The sequence below is a fragment of the Buteo buteo genome, chromosome 26, assembly GCF_964188355.1.
Source record: "Buteo buteo chromosome 26, bButBut1.hap1.1, whole genome shotgun sequence".
Classification (NCBI taxonomy): Eukaryota; Metazoa; Chordata; class Aves; order Accipitriformes; family Accipitridae; genus Buteo; species Buteo buteo.
In genome coordinates, this window is record NC_134196.1 from 10,428,435 (window position 1) to 10,449,218 (window position 20,784).

Here is a 20,784-nt window from a genome sequence, read left to right on the forward strand (position 1 = left end):
TGCCTGCCGCCTCCTCGCCGGCCGGGAGGCGCGGCCCCTGGGCCCTGCGACAGGCCGGCCGGAGCGGCTTGGTGGGCGCTGGGCAGGGTTAGACGGGGTGGACCGGACCGGAGCTTCTGTAAGGCTCGGCACGGCGGTGTGGGGTATATTCGCTCTGTGTTGTTTGTTTGTGTTTTTTTTTTAAAGTAACTTTGGCCGCACACAGAATTACCTCACGTTTTCCTTCTAGTGTGAAGGGCCGCAGTCCCCTCAGACTCCGTAAGCACTGGCTAGGCCTTGTCCCCCTTCCAGAACCCAGCTGCTGTCCCTTGAAGCTTGCACGCAGGCTTAATGCTGCCCCTTTTCCACCTGGCAGGTCGGGGATGTCCTGCCGCGGCTGCTTCTCCCCGGGAAGAGAAGGGCAGCCCCGGCTCAAACGGGTGAGGTTAGAGTGGGGCTGGGGAGGGGGGTCACTCACTGCCCGAGCTCTGGCATGGATTACAGCAGCTTGAAGAGCTTCTTGAGAGGGAGAGCAAGGATGCACAGCCCGCGAGAGGCTGCTTCATCCATTACTTGTGACACATCCAGTGTTGACACCGTAGCGGACCTTCTCTTAGGTATCACAGTGACAAGCAGAACCCAGCTGGGCTTCTGGTATAAAGAGACCAAAACGATGCCTTCCCCAAGAGGCTTACAGTCATTCTGTGAATATTGAGATGCAGCAATACAAACTACAAAGCTTTTTTAGTTTTAAAGTTTGGTAAACTGCTGGAGAGGTTGAAGCATGAAACCCTGTATTCTATTCTATCACTGTATGATGAGACATATTCAGGCAATTGTTTATACCGGCTTGAATAATCAGCGGCCATTATGTGTAAGAGCAAGTCGAGGAGTTCTCTTTAGATTCAGGGTGTCCACGGAGCACCATCAATTTGAGCTTTTATCTCTGCTTTCGTTAATATCTGTCATACAACATAGAATTTAAGTCGCTTTCAGACTGAAAATATTTTACTTCTAAGGCTTGGTATTCAGTACGCAAACATTTCCAGGACAAAAGCAGAATCTATTGATGAAGCAAGGTCACGCTTCTCAGAAGTTTTAAACGATAGAGATTTAAATTACTATGATTAATTAGAAAGTTGACTGCTCAAATGAAACAATCAGTTCCTTTGTCTTTGGACAGGATTTTCAATACTGAACATTAGTCATCAGTCATGTGAGGATTTAAACAAGCACTTAGCTTTATGCAATTTGAGTGATTAGTTCTATTCAAGTGAATAGTACTGTGCAGAACGTGTAAGATTTAGCACATCTCAAACCCCCAATTGTACAAAGCTTTAACATGTGACCTGGAAAGTGATTTTTTTTATTTTTTTTTTTTAAGGCTGTTTCCTAAGGAACAGTGTTTATGCAGTCACACGTGTCTATCATCCACTCTTTCCCCATCACCGGGGAAGGGGAATGGTTGCCAGCTTGTTGGCCAGTTTCAGTTAGTTTTCACAGAAGAGTGAAATTTTCAAAACCAATTTAGCTTGTACAGATTTGGTGCAAATAGGTTGCTCTGTATAAGAGAAATCTTTTACTTGCATAATGAAAGCAGCTACATGAGCTGAAATATTAGACATTACAAAACCTTTATTTAGGTGAAAAAGAGAAAACATAATACCTAATTAACCCAGTTAGACAAAAAGGTTGAACTAAGACGATCAACCCAAAGGTGAGCCATTAGTAACTGGGTTTTGTTGGGTGTTCAGGGCACTTTGAAAGGAAAAGAAAACAAGCCTAAATCTGTTCCTTTTGTGGGCATTATCTGAGGTCTACTAATGAAGACCTGTGTTTTAATACCAAGTACGCCATTAAATAGGGGGTTTTCAAAAGTCTGCTTGTATAAAGCTTACATTTTGGGAGCGTGCTTTCTTACGTCCTTCAAAATTCATCCTCATTTGGGTGTTCATCTGCTGCATGCTCTTCCTGGAACTGAAAACATTCCTCCTAGAAGGAGGAATAAAACCAGTGATATGCCTACACACTTTTTCTGTTAGCAAAATAAGAAGATAACCGACAAATATTGATAGTGTTGCCTGGAAGATAAGGTTAAAGGCTTTGTGCTGCTTGTTTCCTTTGCTTTCTAGCATAAAAATGGGAATAGGAGCTAAAAGGCATTTAGGAGCCACCTACCACAGAAATTAGGCTGTAACATGGGAAGAGAGAATTAGATCATAAATACCACCATATACAAAAGAAACGAAAGATACCAGAATGGAAAAAACCCCTCAGGTAAAATACTATACTTTTAAGAAAAAAGTCCAACCATATCCCTATTTAGTTTTACTGAGCACAGAATACTTTAAAATGGTAACATATTTCTGATTTCAAAAAGAATAACATAGAAAGAATCTCCAAGCACCACCTACAAACTCTTGTCTTCACTTCCTTTTTATTTGTAAAATAATTGCACCTGTGGAATGCAAGGCACTTGTTTGGCAGCCTTTTCTTTTTTTCTTTTTTTTTTCTTTTTTTTAACCTTACTTTGCACCAGTGTGAAGAGTTATATGGCATGTAAAACAGTGAATAATCGGGCCCAGAGAAATTAAGGCATATTTTCTGGTAAATGACTCTTACCAGAAAGAGCATTTCAAGAGAAAGCTGACAGGTTTGAACCCATCTTGATAGGGTGTTTTTATTATTTCCTAGCACGAGGAAAAATAGGTGGATTTGGCTCAAGTCTAAGTCCGTGATTTCACAGCAATTCTGTACTGTCCTAACAGATGATCTCTTGTGTATCTTTGTACCAGCAAGTATCTTACAACTACTAAATCTTTTACATGGCATTTAGTGAGGCTTTAAGGGATTGAGAGTCTCTCACGGCCTGACCTCTTCCACTGGAGCTGCTTTGACCTCATTGCACACTCTGGTGTAAGATGCTGCTGTGACCTACTCTCCTCCCACAGACCAGGCACATGCACTGCTGCTCTGTCAGTTTGCTGGAAACAGCTAGGGTATGGCAGCAGGGCACAGCACTATAGGGGAATGTCTCCGACGATGTCTCCAATTGTTTCCTCATTTTGTGACAGGAGCACAAATGTTGTGTAGGTAACATGGCTCCATGGGGAGGAGGGCAGGAAGGGAATGGCAGGAGATGGGCAAAGGTGGACTAAGCAGAGTCAGTGAGCTGGGCTGAGCAGAGCAGCGTCCTGTCTGTTCATTTGGAAATTTGCCAGTGTGGAGCATATGGAAAACTGCAGTACAAAACCTGGGTGTCACTCAACTGCCCACCAATACTGTCAGCCTGATGTAGTGCAACCAGTGAATTTTAAATGTATACTTATTTGTTACCTGAGTGCTAACAGAGATTTTATTTGGCATCCCTATTCAGGAGTCAAATCTATTGAAGATTTTTTGATATTTATGTGTTTGTGTGGGGGTTTTTTTCTGGAATTTTAGGTACTTTGGAATTTAAAGTAGCAAGTGACTGGACTTCCATGTGAAATCATGATCTTCATTCTCCACTTGGACCTTGTCATCTATCAAATCAAATTCACATGTAAGTTCAAAGGGTAAACATTCCAAGAGGATGGCATTTTAGCTTCCACTTAACACAGAAGTATGTAGCTACTGAGAGTGTAAGGCAACAAAGAGTCAAGGTCAATATGTTAACAAGGCCAGCTGTAATGTGACTCTAAATTTCTTCCTATTTAAAGGAGAGAAAATGCTCTCCATGGAAAAATAGTGTGAGAATAAGTGAGATTATCTTCCTTCTGTACTAGCTGAAGCATTAATAGAAAGGTGAGAGCTATAGCAAATTATGGTCAGTTACTTCTATGTATGTTGTCATAGAAAATTAAAAAAAAAATAATTGTAAAAGTAAAGAGTGCTTAGGGGAAGTATGAAGATACATTGCTTCTACCTAGTCCATAATAACATTAAAAAAAAAAATCCACACCTTGTACCTAAATGTCCCAATTTACCATTGGATTATACATTGTAGGATTTTTTTAGCAGAGTGGATAATTTTAACCAGGGCAAAGATTTGTTCATATTTCATGCATGATAAACAAAGCATATTCCCTGAAGTTTTTACTTCAGACAGCAAAATCATCTTTATACGCTTCAGAAGGCTTCTGTCTTGTACGGTTTTATACCTTTTGAAAATCAGTGGGTTCCTTCACTGAGAAGTATGCAGTATTTCAGGAAAGATACAGACATGCTTTTTTCATGACAGCTCTTACAATCTGAAAGAGCTGGGATACCAGAATATAGTTCTCATATTACATTTTGCAACTGATGCATGTTTGATGATAAAGTATAATTAGCTAATGGATCCCATTATTTCTGATGCTTGCTTTTCACAGATAATATTCATTCAGGCAGCAGCTGAAGAGTTTTCTAAACTCAATTAGTGCAAGAATGCTGTGACCAATGGAAAAATGTTTGATGCATGCCAGAAAACAAATATTCCCAGCTCTTGGAAATATGTTCTGGAAACAAATAAGGATCACACAAGATTTTCATATTAATAAATATTTTTTTCCTAAGAAAATATTTAAAATCTAAAGCAAAATTTTTGATTTAATTATCCTTCTTTAAGGAAACTCTGTAGCATAAGCTCTGGAACATAAGGATATGGATTATCGTGACTGGTGTGAATACTGACTCCCATTTGCAGATTATAAATGTTAATGTCACATTGAGATTGAAAACACAAGCCAATTTGTAATGTAGAAATTGAGACAGTGATAGGCATATTCACACTAAAATTCATTACACGTAAATAATTAGCAATACTATAGGTTACTCAGGACCCACTTTTAGCATTGGTACTTGGTTAAAATCACAATTAATGATTGTCTTGACTTTAGTTTGAATGAATGGGATAGCTCTTTCAGTACAATAAACAAAAGAAATGCAAAGCCCATCTTGGATCTGAATATATAGACAGACATTAAGGCTCATTGTTTTAGCTCTGTTACCTGACTTGCTGCTAGAATCTGAAAAATGTGACTTAAATTTACAACATGCATCCTATTTACAATGGCTGGAAATTCATATTATCAGTTAACATAGTTTAGCTGGAAAGTGATAGTGTATTAACTGCTAATTTTAGAATCTGTCCATATATTAAAGGATAAAATCTAGAAGTGTAGGACTTAGATTTGGAATATGACTTCATCTTTGTTTGACCTCTGTTGCAGTATACAACGCTTTAGTGAAATTTATTAACAGTAAATTAGAATTACTGAAAACTCTTCTGTACATCCACAGAAGCTGCTCTTAAGTGTGTGTGCGTGAGCTCATACACTCACACTTACATATGTCAACAGGAATCAAAGCTGTAAGAAGCTGACCAGGCAACAACGCAGTACCCCCGACATAGACAAATAAGCTAACAAGTAAATAGAATCACGTACATGAAACAATTATTTTTTTAGAACAGAACGGCATCTCCAAGCTTCCTGCTGTATTTTGCTGCCCCTGGAGGCTGCTGCTCAGTTTAGTTCCCTTTTTTAGAAACTAAACACAGCAGGGTCCAGTGGGATCCAGCTGCCCTCTCTCAACTCTTCCGCAGAGAAAGTTGTCCTGGGTCTTAGCTTCCACAGGCCTGTTGGGATCCTTTCTACTTTTCTGTGTTAAAGAAATTTGGGGAAGAGTGACCATTAAAATGGGCACCTATTTTGCACATCTTTAAAATACAGGATTTTTGCCCCAGTTGGTTTAGTTATGCTCAGATTACAAATACGGTATCGCACTCCATGATCTGTAAGTTTACGTGTGTCTTTAAATCTCACTTTTGCTGTAACGCATACAGAAAGTTGCTATCTTCTAGGTAGATGAAAAGATGTGATTAGTGTTACTGACTGCAGAAATAGACTATTAATTATGCACGTGTTTAATTTGCTGAAACATCAATCGTAGTTTAGAGCAGAAACATGTAGGTTTCTGTGAAGTTAATATTAATCTCTACTGAGGTCATTTCTATTTCTGATTTTGAATCTGTTTGTTGTTTCAAGTGAAACATTTTCCATTGCCTGTGGTAAGAGGGCAGATAAGGCAGAAGTATCAGAGCTCGTGAACTGTTGTGTACTTACTGACCTACCAGGGAACTGAGACGTTTTCTCCAGAAACTGGAGCAGTTGAACTCTGAAGGAGAATGAACCCTTTTGGCAAGGCTTTGTAAGGGCTCCGGATGGAAAATCTTGTGTTTATGAGGCAGAGAGAGCGAGCAGAAATGTAGTGACTGTCTAGCTTATAGCGTTAAGTGAAAATAATTATACATTTTATTCACACAGGGCTGAATACGGCTAGGTTATCTGGACACTGCATGCTGCCAGGAATCATGGAACTGTCAAACCCAGCAGAGTCCCCGTCTGGTGTAGGATTGACAAAGTGGTTGTTACCTGTTACCAGCTGTAGCTTTTGAACTGAGACAGAGGTCAGTTCTCAATGCCTTGTTACATGTTAATAGCTGATATATTTTAAAGTAATCTGTCCACCCTCACCTAGCCCTTTGTTCAGGGACAGTGGTGAAGAAGTCGTAGGGTCTGGTATCTCCAAATGGCTCTTCTGTAGTTCTTTCCTCTACTGTTCCCAAGAGAATCTAGCCCGTAATATCCACCCACTAGGAGATCTACACACAGTTCACAGAAACACAAACACATGCGGTATTACAACACACGTATTAAAATGACTTTTTTTTACAAGATCAAAAACAGATAGAAAAAATAAAGTGCTGTGGGAAAGCTTTTACCAAATAAAAATGTCGGCGGAGGCTTGATCATATGTGGGCCTGTGAATAACACTCAGGAGACTATAAACTTTAGACAAACCAGATGGTTAGACATCAAACCAGATGGTTTTATTTATGCAGACAAAGTTCACATTTAGTGAGGTACTTTGTTCTTCTAGAGAAGGTTTTGCACACAAAGTAAAAGATTATATACGTGTCCTATGATGATGGACTGGAACATTCATACAAACGTAAGTCTCATCAAGTAGTCCATTGTCCTTTCGATAGAAATACCATCATAATTACATCATTGGGGTACTTGTTGGCTGCTCTTGTACATGGTGTTTCTTCTTTTTACTGCAGTAGCGTCCAAAGGCTTCAGTGAGGATTATAAGCAGCTTTTGTTATGTGTCATAAAACTGCATAGGAAGATACAGTCCTTGCTCAGAAGAATTTAGTTTCTAAGGAAGATTAAATGTAACACAGGAGTTGACCACTCATAGAGGAAAGAGAGAGACTATAGACTGTTACTGGTGGGTTTCAACTAGGAACTAACTCTGCTTTTCAGGATCTATGAAGTTAACCACGCTGACCTTCTAGTCCTTTGGTTTTAGTTTTACTGCAAACCCAGAAAACACATTTGTCTTGACTGTTAGGTATATGCATACCAACTTTTCCTTCTCTTTTACAAGCTGCTTGATCAAAACCTGTTAAAATCTCAAGGTCCCTTGAAATGCCCTGTTTTGTGAATTGTCATCTGTCTTCATTCAACTGTGCTTCGGACGCTCCAAGAAACTGTTGCCCTGTCTGGTGGGGGTCAGTTCTCTGACGGAATGGCAAACAATAGGTGGATTCCAGTTTATTTCAATGCAAAGTCAACATCTTAGGCTAAAAACCTTACACCAGCTCTGCTGCTCAGGCAGTAGCCTCCAGCAATGCAGCAGTCATAGCAGCTTATCATCTATAGTGTCTTAACACAACTCTTTTTTGAGTGTTTATATCATCATTTTACAGGAGCTTTTGACCCAGTTTTATTTATTTACTTATTTATTTTTCTGATGGTGCTACCTATAGCTTCTTGCTGATCTTAGAAAAAAGTATTTCTGGAAAGTGTATTTCCACAATATTAACGAAGGTGTGGTGTAGTGACACATGTATGAAGCAAAAGAAATTGCTTTGGTGACTTTCTTAATGTAGTTTAAAAAAAAACAGATGCATGAGCTTTTATCATCCATTCCTTACAAAGAATCACACCTAAATTGTAAACACCTCTTCAACAGAGATCCGTTCTGCACTTTCTTCCTATTTATATTCCATCCAAATTTCAGCTTTGCTGAAAATTTCATCTTATCCATATTCTTCTTCAGCTATTGGTTTTATAAAAGTGTCCTTTAAGGGTTATGACTGATCTAAATGTTAGAAAGACCACCTCATGATTTTTTCTGGAATGTATTATCTTTCCAAAATAAATATCATAGAAATGATGGTACTAGCATTGCATCTATGAACTACAAAAAAAGGAAAATAGATATTTTTAAAAATCTAAGTAATTTATTTAATTTTATGGCATTCAAAATAAAGGAAAAAGTACAATATCTCAATATGAGAAAAACCAGAGCTGGGGAAAAAAAAAAAAAAACAAACCACTGAGCACATCAGCACAGAAATTATAGTTTCCCTACAGAATAGGAGACCCATATGCATTTCAAACTGTAGAAGAAATGAAGTAAAAATTTCCTCTATTTATTGAATACAGACATTGAATAGACACTAGAGAAATAATAATGCCTTGCCAAAGCAAGACACCTCTCACAGTGTGAGATATGCATGCTTTGTACATGACCCTTCATGCTCTAACAGGCAGCTTGGATGTTTCACTTCTGTAGATCAGATGCTGCTCTGGGCTCCATGGGAATCCCCGAGTTTGGAATGTTTTCTTCATGAGGAGTAAAAATATTGTGTATCAACCGTATAGCATCAGACAAAGATCTTAGAACAGTGAGCAATAACCTCTCCACAGTGATCATTGTTGCACCTCAAATACTGTGTTCAGTTTTGGGCCTCTCATGACAAGAAAGACATTGAGGTGCTGGAACGTGTCCAGAGAAGGGCAACGGAGCTGGTGAAGGGTCTGGAGCACAAGTCTTATCAGGAGCGGCTGAAGGACCTGGGGTTGTTTAGCCTGGAGAAAAGGAGGCTGAGGGGAGACTTTATCGCTCTCTACAGCTACCTGAAAGGGAGTTGTAGTGAGGTGAGTGTTGGTGTCTTCTTCCAAGTAACAAGGGATAGGACAAGAGGAAATGGCCTCAAGTTGTGCCAGGAGAGATTTAGATTTGATAGTAGGAAAAATGTCTTCACCAAAAGGGTTATCAAGCACTGGAACAGGCTGCCCAGGGAAGTGGTTGAGTCACCATCCCTGGAGGTATTTAAAAGATGTGTAGATGTAGCACTTAGGGACATGGTTTAGTGGTGGACTTGGCAGTGCTAGGTTAACGGGTGGACTTGATGATCTTAAGGGTCTTTTCCAGCGTAAATGATTCTATGATTCTATCATCACTGCCTGCAGTTTTACACAGTGGAAGATACTGTTGATGCAAGCTTGCAACGTCTTGTTAAATGAAGGAGTCTGGAGAGTAATATAAGTAGAGAAATACAAACTCTAGTGATTTCATACCACACAGAAATCAGTAGTTAGATGGGAAATGAATCCCAGGTTTCAAAAACGTTTAAAATGTATATGGCATTTAGGTGCCTAACTCCCAAAGGAATATAAAACCTCTGCGTCTAAGTAACTTAGGACCCTGAGTTCTGTTTGCAGAATGACATAGATTCATAGTCTGTATCTAATTGAAAGTTAATTAGATTAGACTTTTAAAAGTACCTGGAACTTTTGAAAATAGGACTTCTGTTCATTATCACTGGAAGCCTTTGGAACTTTTATTTTCCATCTAGCATGCTCTCTGTATCAAGGGGAGTAGCCCTGTCTGTTCTAGCAAGTCCATTATTTGGTAGGGGCTGAAAGCAAACAGGCGAAGTATCTCACAGACAGGCCAGGGTTGTGCTTGGGACAAATGCAGCAGAGTATTAAGGACTGAAATAATGTATTCCATTGGATTTAAAGATGCTCAGAACTGTTGTTGTTATATAAACACTTTTTCTTTTCCTTTTTTTTTTTAAGATTGGAGTTAAAAGCTCTTCAAGTCTGTTTATTGTGCATTCTGGACTCAGTTGCTAGTCATTTGTTTTAAGAGTTAAAGTATTTTGACAAGAGTCCCATATAATCTCTACCATTTATTTCCATTCCATCAACACAACTTTTCACAATCTTCCATCATCCCAAAATCAGTTCAACAATAATTATGTACTTTTGCCACATCATGTGGAGCTGATATAAATAATTTTTTTTATCCATAGAAAGCATCAGGTTTCAAATCTATTGGAGTTTGATTTTAATGTATTTGGTGTTTATAATTTTTTAATTGAAATAATAGAACACTTGAGATTTTCCATATTGTATTAATTTTTAAAACATCATTCATACAGTTCACCTGTAATAGAAATAATTTAAATCATGCTTCAATAAAATATTAAAATGCAATATAGTTATTTATGATTTTGACATAATTTTTTGCAGTTAGTTGTATATCATATGAGCTTGACAGGATACTTGCCTTTCAACAGCACAAAGAGTCAAACCATCATCTGTGGAAAAATTAAAAAAAAGACCATCTTGTCTCTGTGTGATCTCAGCCTGTGCATGCATGAATTTTCTCTATGCAATTATCAAATCCTCTGAATACAGACTTAAACAAACTAACCAATAGTTCTGACTGAACATGCACAGAGCCCTTGCCTTCAGCATCAGAAGCTGCACAGGCCCTGTCAGTCTTCCTGATCTAATTTTAATTCAGTGCATTTATTGATTGCTTGCGAAATGTGGCCATTTGGAAACCGTAGCAACTGGAATCTTGCTTTATATAAAGCAGTGTCAGTGCTAACTTCTCTGCTTAGAGTTTGCAATGCACATTTTATCTAAAGTCTCTAGGTTCCTGTTAATGTTTGAATGTTTGGATTTCAAATTTTGTTGGCATGTGTCCCTAAGTAACGATGTGACGGCTGTTCAATTGGTAGCTCTGGTCCAAACAATATAACTGCTCTAAAGAATATATGTAGTTATTTTTTCCCAAACATCCACTTTATGGGCTGTTCTGAGAATGAGAAAGTAATCTAGAAATGCATTTTCTCTCTGCTTTTCCTGCATTAACTCTCCAGAGAGAAGACTGGGCAGAGAGTTTAGGTCAGACAGAGGGTTTACACCTTTTACAGTGCCAGCTCATACCACTCGAACTGCACTATAAGGACCAACTGATGATTTCACATGTGACCATTGCATAACTATCTAGTGATCAGACCTCCAGCCCTTCTAATTTGAGCTAGATTTGAAATCAGTTCACTTGAAGTGACCTTTGCAACTTTGGTCATCTGTTCGGGGTCCTGTAGAAGTGCTTGTTACTGAATGTCGTCCCAAACACAACTGAAAACTGCGGTAGGATGTTTTTTCAGCCCATGATCTATTCATCCCTTTCCCACTCCACATATGTATTCCTTCCACTTCTCCCCTCCTTGCTAATTCACTCCTTATCCTTTATCCCTTTGTCTCTCTTTACTTCGTCAGAGGATTGTGACAAGCCTGGAACAGACTCGGTGCTGATCTAAGTGCGTGTGGGTGGTAGGGGACGGGGAGGGCGAAGCTGGACGAGCGCGCAGCCCTGCGTAATAACTGTGACTGCCCTTGGGACGTGGAAGGGGGGATCACAGCGGGTCGGCATTGCTGCCGGCTGCCATGGGGGTGAATGCTAAAGCTCCCTTAGCTTTTCCATCACCACTGAGCGAGAACAGCACCTCAAACCCCATCATTACATAGTGGATAAGCTAAAGTGAAGTGTGTTTGCACTAACTCAACTTTGTCACTACTAATCCCTACTAAAGAATGACTAGAAATCAGCTGATATACATTAGTTTCACTAACTCAGAAATAATGCTAGAAAAAATGTTGTAATGAACTTTGATGCGGATCTAAAAAACAATGCTTTTCAGGCTGACTTTGTCAGGGAGCAAGAGGAGCCGGGCTGCTCCTTGAGGTGGGATGAGCCGGGAGCTGAGGGTGAGCCCAGTGCAGGCACTGTCTTAGCAAAGGGACACCATCCCATTGGGGCTGAGCTGGGGGCTGGTAATGGGGTCCGTTTCACAATTTTTTATTATTTTGTTTGTGCAAGCATGGCTTTCTCTTTGATTTGTCTGTTTCCATGAAAATCCTGCAAGCCCTGGATACCACCTACTTATCAAGAAAAATACTTACTGCCTTAAATTGTTGGCGTTTTAGTATAAAAATATTGTGAATTGATTAACTTTTTGTGAGCTTTGGTCCTTTTGAACTCTCCCATGGCTTCTCTGGTAGCTGCAGCTGGCAGTTTGAGAAGCACTGCTCTAGCTAATAGTTTACATTGTCAGCAAACTGCTTTGTTAAATAATAAAAAAATATTAACCTGGAAGTGATCAGGCAGCTTTCTTGAACATGAAGCCACTTGTACTAAGATGCCTGCTGGTGGTTAGATAACCATAGTATTTATTTGTAGTGAAGTTGTCTCTAGAGGCCTCCACCAGCCTAAAGTGTTTGCTGTTCTCCTCTCTTTAGGCACGTGCATCCGGCATCACCGCACAACCAAGAGGCTTGAAAATAAACAGGAACCCACAAACAGTGGGTGGGGAGAAAAGCTGTGGGGCTGCCAGAGACCTGGTAAAGGACGAGCAGGCGGTGAGAGGCAGAGCGGTGGGCTCAGCCGGTCTGAGCCCTCACCTGCTGCTACCTTCACTGAACTCTACTCCCCATCAAAGTTTAGACTCCTCCACTTGCAAATCATCATTGATGCTTATATGCTTTTTTTTCCCCCCTTTTCCCATGATTCGTTCTCAAAAGGTTGTTTCTGCTGCCGCGGGAGAGTGTTTCCATCTCAGAGCCCTGACAAAGCCCTGGCTGGACCAGCTTTACTTGCACAGCCGGGGCTCCCTCTGCCATCTTGTAAAGAGAACAGAAGGGATTAGGGTTCTCGCTTGTAACTCGTTGCACAACACTGAAACACATGCCTTCCGATACAAGCAATATCCACCTCTGCATTTACGTTACTTTAGCCCATGTATTTCATGTTTTTCTGACAAAAAAAAAAGAAAAGGGCCAAATTCACTAGTCTGTTCAATCTGCTTTGTGGCAATCCAGCAACGCAAAGGAACTGTAAAGCCTGCTTAATTGGGCAATTAAATTTTATGACTGCTCTGCATCCCTGAAGCGGTAAAAGGCAGCCGGAATGCACCAGGAAATCTCGCCCATCAGTGCAAGATACACAAACACCTCCGCAGGCCTGTGCAGAGAAGCTGAGCATCGTCTCTGGCTCAGCTGGGCCATGCTGGCCGCTGGATGTCCGGAGGACAGGCATACACAGAGTTTAGGCAGAGTTTACCTTTGCAGGAATGCAGGCATAGCTCCTTCTTTAAAATGTACTTTTCATTGTTTATAATGCAAGTCCACTGAAGATAATGATGCTTGGGGTGTAGAAACTGGACCCTGATCTTGTCAAACCCTTAGTCTGTGTGTGAGCAGAAACCCCCCTGAAATCTGTGGTGATGTTTTTACGATCAAATCATACTTTTCGGGAGCACCACTAATGTAAAATTTTGGGTTTGGTTCCAGTAACCCATCTGGAAATAGAAGGATAACTTTACTGCTAGCAGGCTCATCACCATTTTGTTAGTCTTTCTTGGAGACTGTTGCGGTCACTAGCATTGTTTGTTTAAAAAATGAAAGCAACAGAAATGGTCTGAGCACAGGAGGCAGGTCCAGGAGCGATGCTGGTCCCGGTCTGCACTCTGAGTCTGCTCCTGACCCCCCAGGTGGCCTTGAACCAAAGTCATAGGTCTGAGCACTACCTCCTTTGGGAAAGCTGAGGTCTGGGTTTGAAGCTTGCATTTTAAACTGACCCCTTTAAATGTTTTCTGTAACTATCTGGTAGTATTTTCTTGAAATGCCTCTTCCGGAGGCGAGGTGTTAAATATGGCAGGAAGGGGTTAAGTAGGTCTGGCTGTTTCATAAAGGCAGGCATTTTGTTATTCCCCAAGGAAATGGGAGCTACTTTCTGGAGAAGGAAGGGACATAGGCTGTGCATGATTCTGAACTACCCACAGAAAGGCTCAAGATGAATTATGTAGAGATTGTAACTGGAATATGAAGTTATTGCTAATATCCTTGTCAGTGAAAACTGTCTCTAGGAAAAAGAACAGTTTTATTCTAAAGCAGGAAGATTTAGTTTAAGATTATGTAAGTAAAGCACCCACACAAAACCTGCTATTCCTTTTTCTCGCTCCATTCACATTAAAAAATATACTTGTTCTGTTACAAAGAACTTGTTTTGCACTTACTCTTAGCAGTGCAAGTAGCTGGGAAATGTCCCTTTTCAATTTTGTGGCTGCTTAGTTACCACAGCTTCTTGCTATCCAAATAGACTCGCTGTGTCAGGGCTGTGAGATGGAGAGAGATAAACACAGGGAGCAATTGTGGCTTCCTGCCACCAGCCCTGCTCAGAAAGCAAGCAAGCAATAGCAGATGAACCGTTTCTGCAGCGGCGATGGGAAGCTGTGGCCTCACAGGAATAGGGCAACTGAAAAACACAACCGAGTATTCTGAGAGCAGGATAAGTAGTGTCAAATAATGTGCTGTCTTCTAGTTCCACTTGGCTTGTGCAGTAGTTTTAAGGCAGCCGTTGCTTTGCCAGGAAATAGTCCGCGTAGATATGCACAGAAAGTATCGGGTTTGGGGTAATGCAGTGGGATGCTCTATATGCAAAACTTACTATGGTGGCAGCCAAATTAAAAATGATGTAATACAGTCATTTGTCAGCTGCGATTGTTGCATCAGTGTTGCCTAGAAGTAACTGTCAGGTATTGAGTTTTGTCACCTGACCGTACTTTTCCTTGTTTATGCAGTTTTGGAAACTGTGACTAGAAAGGAACAAAAAGAAAAGTAGGTGATGGGAGAGAAAATAAGAGAAATGAAACCAAAACAATAAAATTGAAATTAAAGAAGCAGCAGGGGTGCAAAAGAGGCAAGATCCGAAACACAAACAGCTCTCGAGCAAACCAGCCTTTGCATTCACTTTGGTGGGATGTGGAGCAGGCAGTTTTCCTATCAGAGTCTGCAGGACTCATTCCTGCTGTCACAGGGCTTTGTAACAGTTTAATCAGACCCACTTTTGCAGAGGGAGGGAAATAACATCATCTGTTTGTTGTTTTTTTAACTTTCAGCAAGGTTGCATGGGGTGCAATTAACTGGTGCTAGCAGTAGCTAAGCCCAAGCATGTTTCATGCTAAAGGAAGGTTACACAATGCTGTGGGTGGCAGAGTATTTCTGGGAGGCACATTTTGCTGCGGACTTTGCTTGCATCACTTCCTGAAATGGAGATTGACTGATGTGATATATTTTTATTTTTATTCGACTTTTTTCTCAAACCACACGTTACACTCACATGCTGTTTGCAGAGTTAGGTTTTGGAGGCAAGACCATACATAAATGCTCAAATCAAGCTGCACTGTATTTTAACAGAAGCTCTGCATGGCTTTTCCATTTTTTTTCTGTTTCTCTGGCATCTCCAAATGGAAACTCTGCTAATGCACTGAATAAAAAGGGAATGGCTTTACTGAATTAAAATTATATTCCTTGTGATATTTGTCATAATTCTAATTCACTTTACTTTGGGCTGTCCTCAACTTGTGCTTTCTTAATGTGCTGCAGATTTCTGAGTTGACGGCGGGTAACTGTGAGGAGCCAAGAGCTGGTCAGGATGCAACTGGAGTTTTAACTCACAGGAAAGTGTAGGAGGTAGTTTAGAATTTAAGTTGGGTTTTTTTCCATGGGAAAAAGATACCTCTTCTCTGTCCCCTGTGCATGGGAGAGATGTGAAAGAGGGGAGGTCTGGCGATTTCCTGCTTTCCTACTTAGCAAACCCATGACAGCAACTGTCAGCGTCCTACCCTTTAGCCTACTATTTACCACTGACTGAGTATTTTTGATGAAATGATTAACAGAAATGGATATAATTATGATATATTACACACTCAGATTCAATCTCTACCAGGACTAGAGGGGAACATAACTCTGGGAAATGGTGTTTCAATTTGTCTGGTGTTTCTGCATGACATTATTTAATCAAAACCCATTTGTTTCATTGAATTAGTCTTGATTATGTTTTTACTATTAGCATGGACTAGGCAGCAAGTTTAGCTTTGAGAACTAAAATCGATTCTTTCTTGTGCTACAACAGTGAAGGATATGGGATGACGATCAAAAGTAGACGTGGTTCATCACTCAAAAATGACAGCTCGTGTCAGCTGAGCTGTGTGAGCACTTTTAACTAATGAAAATACAAATGTGCTTTTTCTGTAGTGGTTTAAATCCATATCTTTAACTTTTTATTTTCAACTCATGTATAGCTAATGAAACAGCTCAGAATCCTATTTCCAACAACGGTTGCTTGAGAAAAAATACAAGTTGGAAGAAAAGGCATGAACCAACAAATTTCCCCCCCTTTTCTGACCTATGCAGTGAATAGCTAGCAATTAGCTCTTCCTTCAATATAAACTGCACATTGATTATCCTGTTTAATAGGCAGCTTTGGACCTACACTCCATGAATTTCTCTCACCTATTTTTCTTAACTCGTTTGTACTTTTAAGTGCAAATTCTGCAGCTCAGTTACTTCTGCATTAAGTAAAAAAAAAAAACAAAAAACACAAAAAAACCAAACAACAAACCAATTTGTTTTCAGTTTGCTGTCATTCACTGTCCCTTATCACAAGGAATAATAAGTCGTAATTCTATTCACCTTCTTGATCTCAGCCATGGTTTTTTGGGTCCCCAGCATGTCTTTTTCACACACACGTTTCCCAAGGTGAAAAATTTGATCTGTACGGTGTTCTCACATGGGAGCTGGCCAGTATCTGTTGTTCACCTCTAAGAGGTTTCTACCACTGCTTCCCAAAACTGATCACAGTATTCACATTTGGATCGCGGTGGCACAGTCATCTTTTTTTATTTTATTTGGCTTTTGACCATTGCTGACCATTATGGGCATTTCTAGCTGAATATCTGCTAGGTATTTTTTAGATACCTTTAGAGATACATGCATCTCCCTTATCCTAACATGGAAGCCTATGTTGCAGACATGGTTTTGTATTGCAATCTGATGGCCAGGTCCCTAATCTTACATTGTCTGCTCTGAAATCAGTATGCATTCAGAGGATGGAATCGTGATCTTCAGTTTAGGAAACAGTGGATCATTAAAGTTCTTTTTGACAGCAGAAAACCGGTTTGCATGAAAAATTAACCTGCTTCAAGTCTTTTGCTCCTCTGCTCAATAATGTGTCATTTCCGCAAAGGCTATGAGACATTGGAAAAAATAGCCAGTAGGCTATGATATTTATTAATTAAAATTATAACCTTAAACTTAATTATTATGGTCTTTTATATCAGCATGGAGGCATAATATTAAAATCCTTAATTTACAATAGTGAAAATACCAGATCTATAACACGGTGTACTAAGCTGCATTCTGTTTTTTCCTGCTTGGTGGTGGTCCTCATTGATCCCTACTTAACTTACTGCCTATAAAAAGAAACTCTAAATGAGCAGCACCTGGGAAGGTCAAAGAACCACTCTTTGAAATCTCTTGTTCAAATATGCCAACAAGAAGTGGAGGGAAGTTACTGTAGCACTAGCACAGGATTTGAAAGAGGTAAGGAAGGATGGCTGTAGCTATATAGGGCTGTGGAAAAGGCATGATTTTGCTTCTTCAGTATTGATTGTATCTGAAAGATCCTGTTTCCCTTCTTCTCCTGCACGTCTTCTACAGATTAGATGGATATCTGTTTACTCTGAAAAGGGGTTTTTCTCCTACCTTAGTTCTTTGTCTATCCTGCATAATAACAGCTGCTAAAGAAAAACATACATTTCTTGCTGCTCTGCTCCGTAATCATTGATGGAATCTGTCTTATTCCAATTAAAATGATAAATCGTGGGGCCATGGCAAATCTCCCATACTTTAATAGAGCCTCGCTTGAGACAGTTGTGTTCAGTTTGTTGTGTCGTGCAGAGGCTCGTTACTCAATACCTCTCAGTTTAAATGAAAGCTCCTTTTGTCTGGGAGCAGGAGCTGGAATGCCAACACACGGCACTGCCGCGGCACGCAGCTCCTCTCGCTGCCGTGGGGAATAGGTGCCGGACTGCTCAGCCACCAGCTTACCTCTGCTTTAAATCAAGACCTGCTGAAATAAGTACACCTCTCACTCGCTTCATCACTCTCTGGTTTCTGGGCAAAATCCTTATCAACCTGTTACTTTGCCCTTTATAAATGCTGCGTCTCTCTCCAATGATGGACAAAACAGTTTTGTGGGGCATCCCAGGACCATACTTTGCCTCATCTTTGCCCAGAATGGTAAAAGTTTCATTTGCAAAGTATTCCCCAAAACAAACAAGAAAAATCCAGAAATACTTAATGCTGCCATTGCACAACCGCCACTGCAAACAGTTTATGGCATATTAGAAATAATTTTTGCTTCAGGTCATTATCTTAATTTCAAAGATCTTTTCATTAAAATACTGGTACAATTTCATTTTCTTCAAAACATTGGTTTTGAAAAGCATGCTTTTGCACTTAGAAATATTCATCCAAATTTTGCTCAGAGTTTTGGGGATGTCAGTCCACATTTTGCTTGTAATTCTTTTTTGACTGAGAAAATGAAGAGCAGGAGATAAAAAATATTGCTTTGTCTTCCCTTCTAAACATCTTTTGTGTTCTTCCATCTTGCCCATGAAGAGAGGAAAATGAATAAGACATAGTAGTCCTGTACCTCCTCCATTGTTTTTCCTCTTTTGCTAGCTCTGAACTATGCTTGTACAGAATTGCACCAATAGTTTGGTAATTTGTTGTTTATCATAATTTTTTAATTTGTTTGTTAAGCTTTTAAAGCAGTATGAATTACTCAGAAAGACAGTGAAGCTAAAGCTAATGCTGAAACACTATTATTTGTGGTTTAGAGGGGTATTTTAGTCTACATTTTACAAAACCCCTGCACATGATCATTAATAATGGTATTTTTTTAAGAACACTCTGCTTCTTCTAAAGCCAACAAAATAAGAGATAGTAATCATAAACGTAATAATATTATGGCTCTAAACAAACAATAAAATTATCCCTCCCAATTTTGATTATTGAGATTTAACTTAAAATACTGAACATCTTATTTTGCTCCATACTTTCAGTCGTAGCGAAAATCTACCAATGAGCACAAGAAATTCTCCATTGGTTTCATTAGAATGTGGGTGAGATCCTTTAGATTTCCATTATTGTGCAGTTTTGAAGAGAACCAAAGTGAAAGTACAAACAACTTCTTTAAAAGCTGTCTGCAGTTTTCATGTTTCCAACAGATTGCTCAATTAGAATGCAAGACCTGAGAGTTGTATTTATCTTTATCTTTGAACCGTGAGTCTATCGTACCAAGGGTGACTTACATTTTTTAAAAATAAAAGAAATTTTTCTGTCCTCTTCATATGCTAACACATCAGTGAGCAACTGTTTCAGCACACAAAAGCAAGAGGCATGCTGTTTATTTTGATTTCTGAGTGCTTTTACATTTCTACATCCAAAGGACAGGAGTGGTGATGAAGTGCTTTAAGTACTTAGAAAAATAATACACCAGGATTAATTGTGTAACGAGTTTAGAGATCACGACGGGGACAGTCTGGGCTGTTTTGAAGTTGCGGGCTTCCCTATTTTCTGAAAAGAGGAAGAGTATGAGGCAATAGATACTCAAAATAAGCAGATTTCAACCAACCTCAGAGGGTGATATGTAAAGTCGGAGGGAAACAAACAAACCAGGACACCAGAGGATGGGAGAGCAAGCCACCACTGTGGAAGGCTCTTTTACCCACCTGGGGGCAGAAGAAGAACCCTAAAACCCCCAGCATGGCTGCAACAGTAAGAGAGCAACGCGCAATTAGGGAGAGAAAAAGCAGAAAGGCTGTGACTGTAAGGAGTAACAGGAAATCCTTTTGTAATTGCACTAATAGTAGGAGGAAGGCTGAGAAAGCTTTGGTCTGCTACGCCGAGGGGAGGAAAGATCTAAACAGATGATGCTGAGAAGACTAAAGTGTTTAATGCCTTTTTGCTGCACAGCTCTCTGCAAAGGACATCTGCTACCAGATGGCTGGCACAAATCACCCAAGTGACAAAGGGCTAGGGTAAAGAAAACACAAGCACTTAAGTAAGTTTAAGATTCCCAAATCAGCTAGTGAGAACATCGCCTGATAAAATTCCTCCTGAAGCATTAGACAGAGTAAGCCTAGATCTGCTATGGGGGATTAACCTCATTTAAATGTAGCCAACTGAAAGTTTGGCATCCAGTGCAAACTGTTTCTTTATTTTAGGGGTCCCTGACCCCTCCCCAGGGCTCCCCCCACCCTGCCCACAGCCCAGGACCCCATTTCAGCCCCCTGGGACCGTCAGTCCCTGCTCCAGTGACGCTGCAGCAGGGCCGGTCTCCAGCTCCCCACAGCCCTGCCCTGCAGGAGTACTTAAGCTCAAAAATATATTACCAGGTGGTCTCACTCCCTTTTCAGTAAATATGTCTAAATAAGGAAGGGAAATATCCACCGACCCCTGTAACAATGCAGATTAAATCTTTTCCCTTGCATGCTCCAAAGTGTGGAAGAACCATTCCAAAATATCTGCGTCTGCCACCTGTTCCCTCCACATCCTGACCTCCATTCAAAATGACTTTGTTTTCCCAGCATGTCATTTAAATGAAGGTATTTGCTCCGCACATATCTGTAATGCTTGCTCAGCTCTTAGAAACTGCAAGTATTCTGCACCTGGCAGATTGCATAATCCAGCCCGATGAAAGAGAAATATGGTCAATAAGTCCTTAACATAACCCTTTCATCTCTCTTCTTGCCAGCAACTTGTCTCTCTGCAGTTTTCT

At 40.1% G+C, this 20,784-nt stretch overlaps 2 long non-coding RNA genes across 5 annotated transcripts in view; one reads left to right on the forward strand and one right to left on the reverse strand.

The window, feature by feature from the left end:
- On the forward strand, window positions 1–14,263 carry LOC142045059 (uncharacterized). The gene is made up of 4 exons (XR_012654514.1): window positions 1–118; window positions 3,424–3,523; window positions 6,267–6,409; window positions 12,399–14,263. It is a non-coding gene; the product is annotated as an uncharacterized LOC142045059 (long non-coding RNA).
- Window positions 6,808–20,784, reverse strand: part of LOC142045058 (uncharacterized) — a 23,468-nt gene continuing 9,491 nt past the window's right edge. For 3 of the 4 annotated variants that reach the window (XR_012654511.1, XR_012654510.1, XR_012654513.1), the window contains 2 exons: window positions 10,375–10,405; window positions 6,808–8,639 (listed from right to left, as the gene is read on the reverse strand). This is a non-coding gene — a long non-coding RNA (uncharacterized LOC142045058). The remainder of the gene's footprint in view (window positions 8,640–10,374; window positions 10,406–20,784) is intronic. The other variant, XR_012654512.1, reaches the window with a different exon arrangement.